Source organism: Podarcis filfolensis (genome assembly GCF_964270895.1).
Source record: "Podarcis filfolensis genome assembly, chromosome: 6".
Lineage (NCBI taxonomy): Eukaryota > Metazoa > Chordata > Lepidosauria > Squamata > Lacertidae > Podarcis > Podarcis filfolensis.
Window position 1 is genome coordinate 67,202,794 of NC_139609.1, and position 13,623 is coordinate 67,216,416.

Here is a 13,623-nt window from a genome sequence, read left to right on the forward strand (position 1 = left end):
TTTGTTTCTTAGTTTATTCAGAAAAGAATTAAGGCGCCCCCCTCCCCTTTGAATATCTGGGTAGGAGTTGGCAAACATCAAACTTCTAACCGCAAGAGGAGCTATGCATCTAATGTGATTATTCTGAGTTTAAGGAGAGAAAACGCACACACACACAATGTAGTGAGGAAAATCTGCAAGCAGGAAGAAAAAGTTTTCTGTTAACAGGATATCTCCCACATGGATGCAAAAGGAGTACTCTGAAGGAGGCAAAAGAAACCAATACCTGCATTCAGCACCAGGATTGCTCATGTACCAGCTAATCATGTTGAACCACATGGATGTGATGGACAAATACAGGCATTTCACAAACAGAGCAGGCCTTTGGACTTTTGCTGCACTCATGGGTCCCTGAGGCAGTTGTCTTCAGATTGCAGACTGAAGCACAAGCTGGTGGCCATTCCTTGCACTGATTTTCACATCTATAAACCACAAGGTGTATCTCAAGGAAAAATAACTTCTCCCTTCTCTCTGTTCCTCCCCGTGCCTTTTAATGTTAAAACAGGACTCTGGACTTCACATGGACAACAAGATGCCACCAGAGATAAGATAAATAGCACTGGAGGCATTTAAAAAAAAGGTTGGCTTTATATAAAACTGAAAATTACTTTGAGGCCTGCCACTCCCTTACACAAACACTATGCCTCTTCCCCCTGCTGCAGATCTGGTTTTCCTGCCTCAAAGACTTGCAGAACATTTGCAGAAATGTGTGCATAACCCCAGGTTGTCTTTACAGGCTTTGTAATTGTCATGAAACAGTGATGAAGAGCAGCACACGGTAACAATAGTAGCAAGGAGGACCTAGGCCTGCTGAGGGATTGGAGCCCACAGAAAAAGAGAGGTGGAAAGCCCACTGAGAGTGTCTTGGCCAAGGCCCCACCCAAATTGGATCCAGCACTGACCTGCCACAGTGGTCAGTCTGTCCTCTGCAACCTTGCCCTACATCTCCTATGCACAGCCTCTCCACTCTCAAGCATCACCTTCACTGGCACCACATATCCCATGAAGTTCCTCTCTTCCCTTCTGCAAAGGGAAGCATTGAGCTGAAGCCAGTGATATGATAGCAGTGAACCAGAGAGAGACCAACTACAGTAGTACCTCGGGTTACTAACTCAGAAATAGTACCTTGGGTTAAGAACTTTGCTTCAGGATGAGAACAGAAATCGCGCAGCAGCGGCGCGGCAGCAGCAGGAGGCCCCATTAGCTAAAGTGGTGCTTCAGGTTAAGAACGGACCTCCAGAACAAATTAAGTTCTTAACCTGAGGTACCACTGTATCATGCTACATCATCTGTATCTGAAAGCAGGAATTTTAGAATTTGCACAGGGCTACTTTGCCGACCAGCAAGTTGTCAGCCAAGCCATGTGCAGCAATGTTCTGATAATGCAAGGCATTTGGCGCAGATGCCCATAGCAATTTGGGCTCAGGGAGAGATGGTGGCTGAAAAGTCTGGCAGCTTGGGCGATGGGGTTTATTTGCCCCTCCCTTATTATGATTCTGCTTGGCAATCAATGTTGCTGGAGTTCCTTTTCAATTTGTTTTTCATTTTTTGAGAAGAAGAAACCCACTGTGTTCAACAGGAACTCCAGCAACAACAGCTGCAGAGCAGAGCTGGATCTGTTCCCCCTAGATTCAGGGAAGAACATTCAGCATCATGAGTCACTGCAACTGAAGCAGTACGTTCTCTCTCCCCTTGAAACACATTATTAGCATTTCACATCTTAAATCTAAAGACATAATCCACCGCTGTACATCATCACCCCCCTGGATTAACATCCCCACAACCAGCAGAACAATAAAAACCAGAAGGTCTTTAGTTTGTTGCTGGGTCAGCAGCTTAAAAACAGCAACATGAACACCACCAGGAAGAACAAATGAAAAGGCGGCAGCCTGTTGAAGTCATGTGTCTGCTTAGGAAGTCGATTTTTACTGTTTTCTTCTAGCAGGGGAGACACTTTAGGAGGATCTCACCAACATGCAATCAACAGCCATAAACTGCAGATGCGGACCCTAAAGGAAGAGACCAAGGCAGCCCCAAGATTTTCCCTAGTGAGAACAAACTGAGGGCATGGTGCCTGCCCCCCACATAAGGCTTACATGTTAGGAGTAGATCTACGATCCTGCATTTTTGTTGCGTAACAGGCATAACAAAAATGCAAGGTCATAAATCCACTCTAACACCAGTAGTGCAGCTCTACTGCCACAGTTTCTGCTTGCTGAAGAGATGAGGCTGAAGAGATGCTTTTTTGTTACTTAGCACTGCTTCATACAAAGCCATAGCTTTTTAGAGATGCTTTCTCTCTGGAGAGTATTTATTTCCTGCATTTTTTTTCCTGACAGGACTCAAGGCGGCTTACAGATAAAAGCAGGAACTACTAAAAACACAGAAAAACTAATCATTAAGATACAATCAAACACTGATTAGAATTAAAGCTATATACATACTGTCAGCGTATCTTGGGCTGAACTGTCATTGGGACCTACACTAGTGTAGCCCAGCTGAGCCACAGATCCGCAACATCCCAACTCACTCATCCCGGAAGATCTTGGGTTAGGATTGTGCCCTCAAATAGCTTAATGATTACCTGGCACAAGTGGGATGCAAATGCCATGCAATCGAGAAATATGGGACAAAGTCTTTTGTGTTCTGATACAAAAACACTTGCCCTCATGTGGGTGCAGCTATTCCATCAGACTGTCTCAGTGGGAGAGATAGAAAACAGGGCTCCGTTAATCAGCTTTGCTGCAGGCCCAGCTCCATTAAGCACCCTCTTGCCCCTGAACTGTGCCAGCTGGTCAATATAGGAACAGCTGTTTAGAAATTGGTGTCTGGATTTTGGTTTTTATTTTCCTCTTCCCTCCTTGTCCCTTTTCCCTTGTGTGTTGTGGTTTGTTTTGTTTTTTAGATTGTAAACCTGCAGAAAGAGACTGCCACTCTTGACTGTATATAAGACACTCTGGGACTCCTCTTTGGCTGTTTCGTGCTCAAATAAAGGCTTCTTTCACAAAGATAGAATACACTGGAGCACTTGACAACTGCTTACCAGAAATAACAGATAAAGAGAAGCAAGCTACTAATATACTACTGTATCAAATCTGATGAGTTCTAGAGAACCCAAAAGCTTGCTCGGTATTTTGTGCCAGGTTGCGAATGTCTGCATACTCCCACCCCGGTCTAAGACATATTTGCAATCATAACTGTGCTTTCCTAGAAGTACATCCTATTAATTTAAATGACACTATTTACAAGTAAGTTCATTTTAACTGGCTTAAATCCAAGTCAGGTATGGTTGTAGCTCAGTGGTACAGCACATGATTTGCATGCAGAGAGTCGCAGGTTCAATATCTGACATCTCCAGGCTGGGCTGGCATGTCCCCAGTCTGAAACCTTGGAAAGCTACAGCCAATCAGCATCAACTATGCTGAGCTAGATGGACCAATGGTCTGACTTGGTATAAGGCAGCTTCCTATGTACCCCATGCTATATTTTCATACTGTATTTTAAATTGTTGTGAATTGTCCTTATGGTGAAGGGCTGATAATAGATTGAATAAACAATAATATTATTAATAATAAGAATTCTGTGATTCTTTTCCTTATGGACCAACATGACTTCCTTTGCTTTTTACTAATAAAACATCAACCTGCATGAACTAAGAGAGATAAAGGCTTGTGTTTTATATTATACACAATGTTCTCAGCGCATATAAATATAGACTGCATTTAAAGCATGTGTACAGTATGTTCTGCTACTGTGCAGAATTCTAGAATTAAACCTTAAGCACAGTGTGACTCAGCAAGCCCACATTACTGTAGCTTTTCACAACATAGCAGGGCAGCTGGACTCTTTTCAAGAGGGAGGGCCTTTTCCCCTGGGAAAATTCTTTGAAATCACCCTGATGCTTGACACATTTTCGGCACTCCCAGAGTAACATGTTGCAAACATGCCAGAAGAACCCGTGCAGCCACCAAAGAGGAAAAGGAATCTCTTTAGCATAAAGTCTCTGTCTCCTGGATTACACAAAGGTTGCACTTTATGCACACTGCCCTTACTCATTTATGTTCAAACCCTTATTATTCCCTGAAGCCATACTAATGCCATTTTAGAGCAGAGAGGGGGAAAGGGGAAAAAAGCAATGGAAAGGGAAGACTGTTGGAACAAATCTGAACGCATGCAAGCTGGATGTGAAATCTGACTGCATTCTCCAAAGCTTGTTTCCTATGGCAAGGCAAACTGATCACAATGAAACCAAGAGTTCTAAAAACAGAGCAAGCACAGAGCACACGAAATAAACCACTCGCCACATAATGCCAACTGCAGATTCCTGGAGCATCCTTAGCATGTCTGCTGAGAAACAACTATGCTTTGCTACCATGGAAACGAGCCTTTGCTCATCCCTCCCTCTCTGAGCATCTGCAAAGCAATCACAGCTTCTTCTTCTTTTGCAACTCATGCAAATAGAGCAATCAGGCTGGGCAGTTCGCCAGTCAGCTTTCCCCAGAATAGCTGACATGATCCTGCACAAGGTTGGCACAATCTCATCCTACACTTTTAGTATCAAAAACACAAATCTAAGAGGGATAGTGTTGAAAGTATTCGTCAAGTCTCAACTGGACAAAAGACTGCCCTCCTCCAAAGATGCAGTGGTAAGACTCTTTGAGATATGGTCCCAGTTTCTAAGCTATGGGGCAGAGTGTACAGATCAAAATATATTTCAAGGGGCTTATCCCTGTGAAAAGAAACAATGGAATTTCTGCCTCTGTGGCAAGTGCCCCAAATGTCAGGACAGCACTGTGTCAGGTAACCCATGCCTGCCAGGAGCTTTTTCTACTTTAAGATCTGCAACAAGAAAAAGGTTGCAGTTAGCAAATAACTCACCTGCTCGCTCTACAGCAAGTGCAAATGTCTTTTAAAGTCCCCAATGGCCCTTCTGCCTTGCAGCTCATTCAATTATGAACTCACAGGAAATTGCTGCCTGTAAATTGTCCTGGAAAAAAAAGTGTCAGGCTCAGCTATTAACTGCAGGGCAGGCCCATTAAATCTGCCACTCACCGAATTGCCTCCTGTAGCTACCCTCTCATTCTGGCACCTGCCAAGGAATTGCAGTCTGTCCAAGCAGCTCAGTGCCTATCTCATATGAGGTTGTTCAATTAATGCTATCGGAATGAGTGTGTGAGTGTGTGTGTGTGTGTGTGTGTGTGTGAATGAATGCATGTGTGCATACACTTGGACCCCTAGTCCATATGGCACAGAAAATCATACAAATTAAACCAAAACCTTTCTATCAGTCCTAAAGTCTTTACCGGATTCTTCTGGACCAGCATTTACAACCACTGCAGCAATTAGGCAATGTCCAGTAGTTCTCAAAATATGGTGTTGGAAATATGGAGTTGAGGCTACAGTCTCAAAGTTAGATCATACCTCCAGAATCAGGGAACAGGAGACGACAAAAACTATCATTCCCAAAAAACGAGTACAACAGTATAAGTATGAAGTGTACAGTCAATATTCAACTTGGGGCATCAAAAGGACCAGGGAGAGCAAGGTTGAAATATTGGCTCAGACCTTTGATCAGTCACCAACTCTCAGATAGGGTTGGGGTCAGGACCATGCACATGCCCTCCTTGAATTCTATGGAGAAAAGATGGGACCAAAACGGGAAACAGTTTGCAACTGTTGTCAGCCATCTGAATTATTTGGGGAGAAATATTAGAACTCATATTGAGCAAAATAAATAAGCCTTATTAAACAACTGTACGCTGCCAATATGCTGCCCTAAAGCATTGGTTCTAACTAGGGACGCAGGAAGAATTCGGGGGGGGGGGGTTATTCTGAGACAAACTCACCTGTGGTGGGTCATGGAAACATTGGCTACCTTACGCCAAGTCAGACCATGGGTCCATCAAGTACTGACTACCATTGGCTCTCCAGGGGTTCAATCACAGGTGTCCCCCAGTCGTACCTAGAGGGGCTGAGGATTGAACCTGGGACCTTCTTCATACAAGGCAAAGGCTATGCCCCCTTCTTTATGGATCAGATGAGTACCTCCTTGGAATTCACTTTCCCCCATCCCAACTAAGATCTGCACGTTGGTCTGAAAGTAGACTGCCTTTTACATTTTTTCTTTTTAAAAGTTGTCATTAGCTGCTTAGTACAGATTGAAAACAGAGCATGAAAACAGCATGCCATCACTATCAGGGGCATGGTTATGGAAGGGCAGCAATTTCCTGGCAAGGCATGGAGCGGGAATTATGGTTTAATGGTGTGGTTTTTTTAAAAAAAATGCACATTTATGTGAAAATGGGATGGAATGGGGACTGATGCAAGAAGGAAACATTATGGAGCTAGACTGGCCTATCCATTCCATTATTCAACCAGTGGGTTGTAACCCTTTGCAGGGGAGCGGGGTCAGAACAAAAGCCATTTGCACGCCAGGCCAAAGTTTATATTTACACGGAAACACATTTTAATAGCAAAGCAAAGTTCATTTTTACAGGGTTCGTTAATGAGACACTTGTGCTTGCTTGGCATCAGATCATTTCTTTATGTTGGTTTGAATTAAAGGAACACTCAGCAGCTTGTAGTTCCCTGCATTCTTTCTCCTTTCATTCTGTTTGCAATATCTGGTTTGGATCGTTCTTTCCTTTTAATCCATTACAGTTGCACAATAAATAAAAGCACCAAAAAGAGGGATGGGGTGGAGGTGAGGAGGCAATTGCCACACATAAGAAATAAGGAGGAAAAGCTTTACACAGCCCCTTCCTTTGTTTAACCACCTCCTTCCTACTATCCACAAGAGTTCTATCCAGGAAGTGGCCAAAAGCATCTTTATCTTCTTACTCAGCAGAACTTACTGGCTTCCCAGGAAAACAGTGCAACCAGCACATGGAACAGTAGTTCACTAGTATTCCCAACAGCTCCCTTTTCTGGCTTCAGTTCCAGTAGTATTGTGTTTTTTCTGTCATTAGTTGCTAAGGGCAGATAGTGAACACTGCGCTTAGTAAAGATTGCAGTTTCTTAACAGAAAGGGATGTATTCTGCTCGGCTCAACTGGAGGGGGGCGGTGACAGGGGAGCAAGTTTGATTATTTGCTGTGCGCCTTTATGAGCATCTGCAGCAGAGGCTCTGCTAAGGATTTTATTTATTTAATTATTTCATTAAATTTCTATACTGCTTGATTGTTTTAAAAAACAAAACAATACACACACCCTGAAAGCGGCTGGAAGAGATTGGGGACCTTCCCTCTGAGTGGATTACTGTCCAGGATTTGCCTGCTGCTACAGGAGTGATTGCAGTGATTAATGATAAAAACGTGGAAATATGAAATCATTCTGTCAGCATAAAGAATTTATGAGAATTGTCCAAAATACCTGCACAGCTTTGAAATGTTAGACTATTAAGGTAAAGGTAAAGGGACCCCTGACCGTTAGGTCCAGTCGTGGACGACTCTGGGGTTGTGGCGCTCATCTCGCTTTACTGCCCGAGGGAGCTGGCGTTTGTCCGCAGACAGTTTCCGGGTCATGTGACCAGCATGACTAAGTCGCTTCTGGCGATCCAGAGCAGCGCATGGAAACAGTGTTTACCTTCCCGCCGGAGTGGTACCTATTTATCTACTTGCACTTTGACATGCTTTCGAACTGCTAGGTGGGCAGGCACTGGGACCGAGCAACAGGAGCTCACCCTGTTGTGGGGATTCGAACCGCCGACCTTCTGATCGGCAAGGCTCTGTGGTTTAGACAACAGCACCACCGGCGTCCTTTGGCTATTAAGGTAGATAGGTATTATTCTTAAATTGCTTATTTTTATTTTAATGGTATAAAAAACACTATGTTTCCATAATCTTTTTTCCTTTCTTAAAAAAAAAAATCTGAGAAATACGTCACTCCAAAAAGGAAATATTGCTTTAAAGCAATACATTTCAGTGTTGAGAGCCAGGATGGGATATTCGTATTTCCTAAAGGTTTACCAAAAATAGTATGGACTCCCACACACTTTTTCCAATGTAGTTTCATATGCAAAGTCATAATGTTCAAAAATATGTAAAAAGTTGCCAATTATTATTATTATTAATAATAATATACCACCCTATACCTGGAGGTCTCAGGGCGGTTCACAGAAAAGAAAAAAATCACTTGTCCATGCAAGAAACTTGCCCAGAAGAAACTGCTCTTTGCCCCATATATGGACATACAAATACCCTCCTGGTTAAGAAGGTGTTAGAGAGATGTCACACAGCTATGTGGGGATGTCATAAAGAGAGTTATCAGCTAAATAATGCTAACTTTATATCCTACAATGAGATCCCTATGAGAAGCCATCCAACATTCGCACTGTATACTTGATGGTATATTCATGGGAAGAAATGGAAGGCTTGGATTCAAATCTCTGCTCAGACATGAATGAAGTTCACTTGGCAATTTGGGGCCAGTTACAATCAACCAACTCTACAGACAAGGGGTGGAATTCAACATCATGCTGTTCCAATTGTTTGTCTGCACAAGACTTACAGCTTACCAAATGGAACTGTTCTCCATGCACTGTTCTGAGGGGTTCTCGTTCTCTCTCTCTCTCTCTCTCTCTCTCTCTCTCTCTCTCTTTCTCTCTTTCTCTCTTTCTCTCTTTCTCTCTTTCTCTCTCTCACACACACCAATTTCTGGGGTACAGGATGCAGTGGGAGAAGAAAGCCTTGTTGCAGGGCTTCCGCAGGGCTCCCTCTGATATGGCTAGTTAGGTGAATCCCACCCAAGATTGTTGGGAAATTAAAATGGGATGCAAACCACTCTTCAGTTTTAAAGTGAGTTATTTTTATAGCAGTAGGTATAGCCAGGGTAAAAAGAACAAGCAATATTCTGACTGTGCATCCAGTTTTGTGCATGTACATTTGTGGATTCTAGCCAGTCTGCACAGCTAGCTCCTTGGTGCTGACGAAACTGGGGTGTTTAGAGGTGGAGGGGAGGAACAAGCCTGCTTTTTCAAGGATACTTCCCCACTCCACATGTAAACTGGGATCATAAAGCCAAGAGTAGAGGAAACCGCCATTTGGATGTGGTCATCAGCACTAATGTTTTAAAAAGCAACAACAATGATTTTATAGGCTTGTCTGATGCTTATGGCTGCTGAGGACCAAGAGTAAGACTCTCAAGTACAGGAACCTTCAGGTGATCAGGACCTGAAAACCTTAGAAGTCATAGTCTCATAGAATTGTAGAATTGAAAGGGACCCCCAAGGTCATCTAGTTCAACCCCTTGAAATACAGGAATCTAGGTCATACATGACAAATGACTATCCAATCTCTGCTTTAAAACATCCAGGGAAGGAGAGTCCACCACCTCTCGAGGGAGTCTGTTCCACTGCCGAACAGCTTCTTCTGGGCTCTCCTGTGACTTGGAAACGGGCCTGTAGGATTGCTTCCCACCCCACAATCACAGCTCATGTTCATTATCAGAAAATGAGCAGGCGGGGGGGGGGGGATGGCAGTGGAGAGCTTTCTCGCCTGCACTTTCCCACAGGGCAATGAGACAGCTCCCTTGCAAGCGATTAGGCAATCAGGCTGTGACAGACCCACAGGCAAGACAGAAGCAGAGCCATTATGCCAGTGCTATTCCCCAGCATCTCTCTGAGAAGGAAAGGCCCACAATTGGGGTTACCAATGTCCTTTATTTGAAGGGAGTGCCCCTTAATTCAGAACACAGCAAAGCCACAGACCATACCAGCAGTGCCCTTGGTTTATAAGATCACACCCCCATAGAAGTATTATACATACTGATAAAAAAATACAATTTTTTTTTAAGGTAGCCCTTATAGTTTTGAAGTGTTGATTTGGCAGGCTGTGTCATATAAAACTCCCAGTGGATGCCTCCCTGTGGCACTCCCACCCACACGGAGCATGGGCTGTGCATTATAATAGCAGGGCTTCTTTATCTGGCCACTTGGGAGAGGCGGAAGAGAAAAGGAGAGAGACGCCCACACACAGCAAAGACTGACACTGCCCGCTAGGCTGGCTCCCACGTCACCTGCTAAGATTTGCGGTTTTGTCACCAGAGCCCTCAAACAGCTGGGGTTTCGCTTGCTTCAAGCTGTCGTGCAACAAGCCAAACACCCTCCTTTATATTGGGACAAAATCAAACACCAGGAGTTATTTATTTTCTCTTGCACTGAAACAGGAAACCTCCAATATGCTAGGATTCTGGCACTTGGCCAAGCTTGGGAGGTGAAAGACGAGGAGGAGGAAGGAAAGAGAGAGGGGGATAGATTTTTACGGGACAGAATATAGGGAGAAGCAGAGGGAAAACATGCCAGAACAGTTTGTGTAAGGTTGATTTCGAGAGGGGGGAAGCATATTCACGGAAGCCTGAAATCCAAATGCCTCCACCTGCGCATAACATAGCCTGGCAGTGGCACTGGTTCTAACATTTGCACAGCTCTAACACTGGCAGACCCATCTATGTTTATCACTGGATCATTTCAGTGTCAAGCAGTGACTTGCATGTATCACCACAAATCTATCACACAGTATTTCTCTTGGACACAATGCTTTTTCAACACAGCCTGTTCACATATTCATCCACCTGTCATCAAGTGCTGAGAAGTCAAATAGTATACCTGTGTGAGCAAACCACCAAGCCTAATGTAAGCTCAAATTCTTATATTATAGGGCCTGATTAAACAGAATTACTAGCGCCCTCATTTTCTATCAGGAATCCTTTGGAAAAGAAATGGGTCCAGCATTTTAACCAGCTCCGCCAACAGTACTTCACTTGAAGCCAAAATTAAATGAAACTAAGGTTTAAATCTGAGTGCTGAAATCTCAGGTGCCTTGCTGGAAGCTAAGCCATGGTCTGGACTCTAGAGCCTAGTATTACATGAAACCCAGGCTCATGGTTCCCCCCCAGCAACAAACCACAAGCAGTAAGCCATTAACAAATCTTGGTTACTTATTGTTCATGGTTTGTATGAAGAAAAACAAATCACGAGCCCAAGTCGAGATGCATGCTACACCAGACCATGGCTTATTTCCCAGCATGCAATAGGCAACAACAGGAGGAGAGGAGAAACTAAGCGCTCACATGCATGTGCTGCATTTAAACCAGAGTTTAATTTAACTAAGGGTTAAAGTGATGTGAGAATCAGGCCAAGGTGTAAAGGATATGTCTTCAACACCTAACATGCATGAGGCTTTTCCTAGCATGGATGGGGGAAACTTCACTTGCTTAAACTTGCATATATCTGGTTGTTGTTGGGAGACCAAAATTAGGACCAAAAAAAAAGATAGCAATCCTAAACTGAGGCTACTTTTTACCTGATAAGAAACAGTCCTTTTATTTACTCATATGGATTCTGCTACCCCAGCCCCACAGTATCTTGCTCCGCTCAGATCCATCCTGTTAGCAGTAAGCTCCATTGTTTTAATACTCCAGTAATAGCAATGTTAAGAGGCCTCACAGATGGACTTGGGGCTTGTCACGATTACACATCTGCAGACCAGAGCTGTGGAATTAACAAGGACTCTGTAGCGTAGCTTTCCATGACAAGCGAGTATTTTTAGGCCCAGGTCTACACCCCTTCCCCTCAATGGAGCTCTGGGACTTTTAAAACCCTTCCAATGATAAATGGAAAACGCATGACATAATATCTCACTCTGTGAATTTCCATCTCTCTCAAGCAGCAGGGGGTGAGAAGCTAAAAGAAAACAAGGCAAAACGCCCTTCATTTCCAAACAACCTAACAATTCAGGGTATAATATTCAAACTAACAAGAATACAACAATGGGGCAACCAATGTCACATTTACAAATTCACAGAAAACAAGGGATGCAATGACCCCTTTGTGGTACTGTACACATCCAGACTTAGCATAACTTCACTTATCAGTGCTCCTAAGCTGCAATCAACATGTCAAATACCCAGGAGGTCTCTGGTGACCTAGGGCATGTTTTAGAAATAACCACTTAAGCATTTAACTATAGCCTTTCTAAAAGAAGTTAATTTTCCAGATCCATTCTGGATTGGTCAGGTAGCCATGGTATTATTGTTTCTGAGCTATCCAACAAGCCACTCCAGCCTGGAACCCGACTCAGTTTCTGTCATTATACTGGGTGAAAATGCACACATCCCCCCTTTGTGTTTGCTTATCTCAGACCCTAGTGTGGGCCAGTTTTACCCAGGTTAAAAAGGTAAAGGGACACCGACACCTGAGCAGCAAATGGAAACAGCATTTACCTTCCCACCGGAGCAGTACCTATTAATCTACTTGCACTTTTTGGGGCGTGCTTTCTTAAAAAGATATGTAAATTAAAGTGTCCTTGGTGGGATGCCAGGCCCAACTCACCAAGAAATATGAGAGATAAATAAATGAAAGGCTCAGATCTTTGAGGTTCTCTCCATAAAAAAAATAATGAGAGCAGCATACTGATAAGCCATGGTGTAGAAAAACATTATTAAAGAGCTTAGCTTTGCATTGTTGGCAAAGGATTTCTATAAGGTTCTGGGTTGTTGTTGTTGCTGCTGCTGCTACTTTTCAGATGTAGCTTGTGTCCTATTAACATGGGGCAAGTTGCATGGAAAAGTTACAATCGGCGTGTGCATATACAGTACTTCCTTATAGAAGGTCCATGTGGATGCAGCTGCCAGATCACAACCTGGAGATCCTTCCTTCAAGAGACGGCAAGAGAGGATGCAACCGCATCACCTCCCTTCTCATTCTTTCACCCTGCGCCTTTGTACATTCTCCTCCATAATACTCTTAAGAAGTGGGAATAGGTAGGTCAGCGGTGCAAGGGGAGAGAACTGATAAAACAGTGGGCTCGAGTTGCAGCGTCTGCTCTTCTTCCGTCTCAGAATTTGGAAGGTAAAGGCAAGATCACCAACTTATGATTTAGCAACCCTACATGTTCATGCTGCACAAGCCGGTTTCATGTCAGTAGAAAATACCTGACTTTCAGTTAGAAAGAAGCAGTTGCTGCTGCTTGATCAGTTCTACGCTTTAGAACAATGTGAAGAAATATTCCCAAGAAAGCCGAGCAACCCATTCTGCGCTGCTTATCAAGGGCAGCTCTGTGCGCAGCAGCAGAGCTAACTAGTGGGAAATCAAGTCTTAAAACACTGTACAGAAGTCAATCTCATTTCAAATAAAGTGTTTAGGGTCGGAATAGGGTGGTGGTGACTGGAAACATTCTATCAGTTCAATGGACTCCACGCAGCTGGATGAATTGGCACAAACACAACAAGCAAGATCATCATATTGAGCAAGACCTTTCCCATCAAGAGGTAGTTATTAGTCAAATTCTATGTTCTTTCCTTATCTGATTCCCTGTCTGGAAAATACGCTTTAAAGAGGTATATCCAGAGCTATTGTGTATACCAGAAATCAGTTACTGACTTGCATGTGAAACAGCTGTGTTGAAACGAGAGGTAACAAATCCAGGACAGAAGAGATCATTTCTGTAATCTACTTTGGATGTCACTACAAACAGAACTTCCAGCTATTCATTTCTCCCCATTAACTAGCTATCTATTCATCTTGAGCACATCCTCTGCCATTAGCCCTACCAGCCAACCAACTTGCTCTCTGTCTCTGTCTTTCCCC

The 13,623-nt window shown here is 43.6% G+C and overlaps 1 protein-coding gene across 16 annotated transcripts in view; it reads right to left on the reverse strand.

The window, feature by feature from the left end:
* The window catches only part of NAV1 (neuron navigator 1), a 268,134-nt gene that overhangs the window by 86,342 nt on the left and 168,169 nt on the right, over positions 1–13,623 (reverse strand). The window lies entirely within an intron of this gene.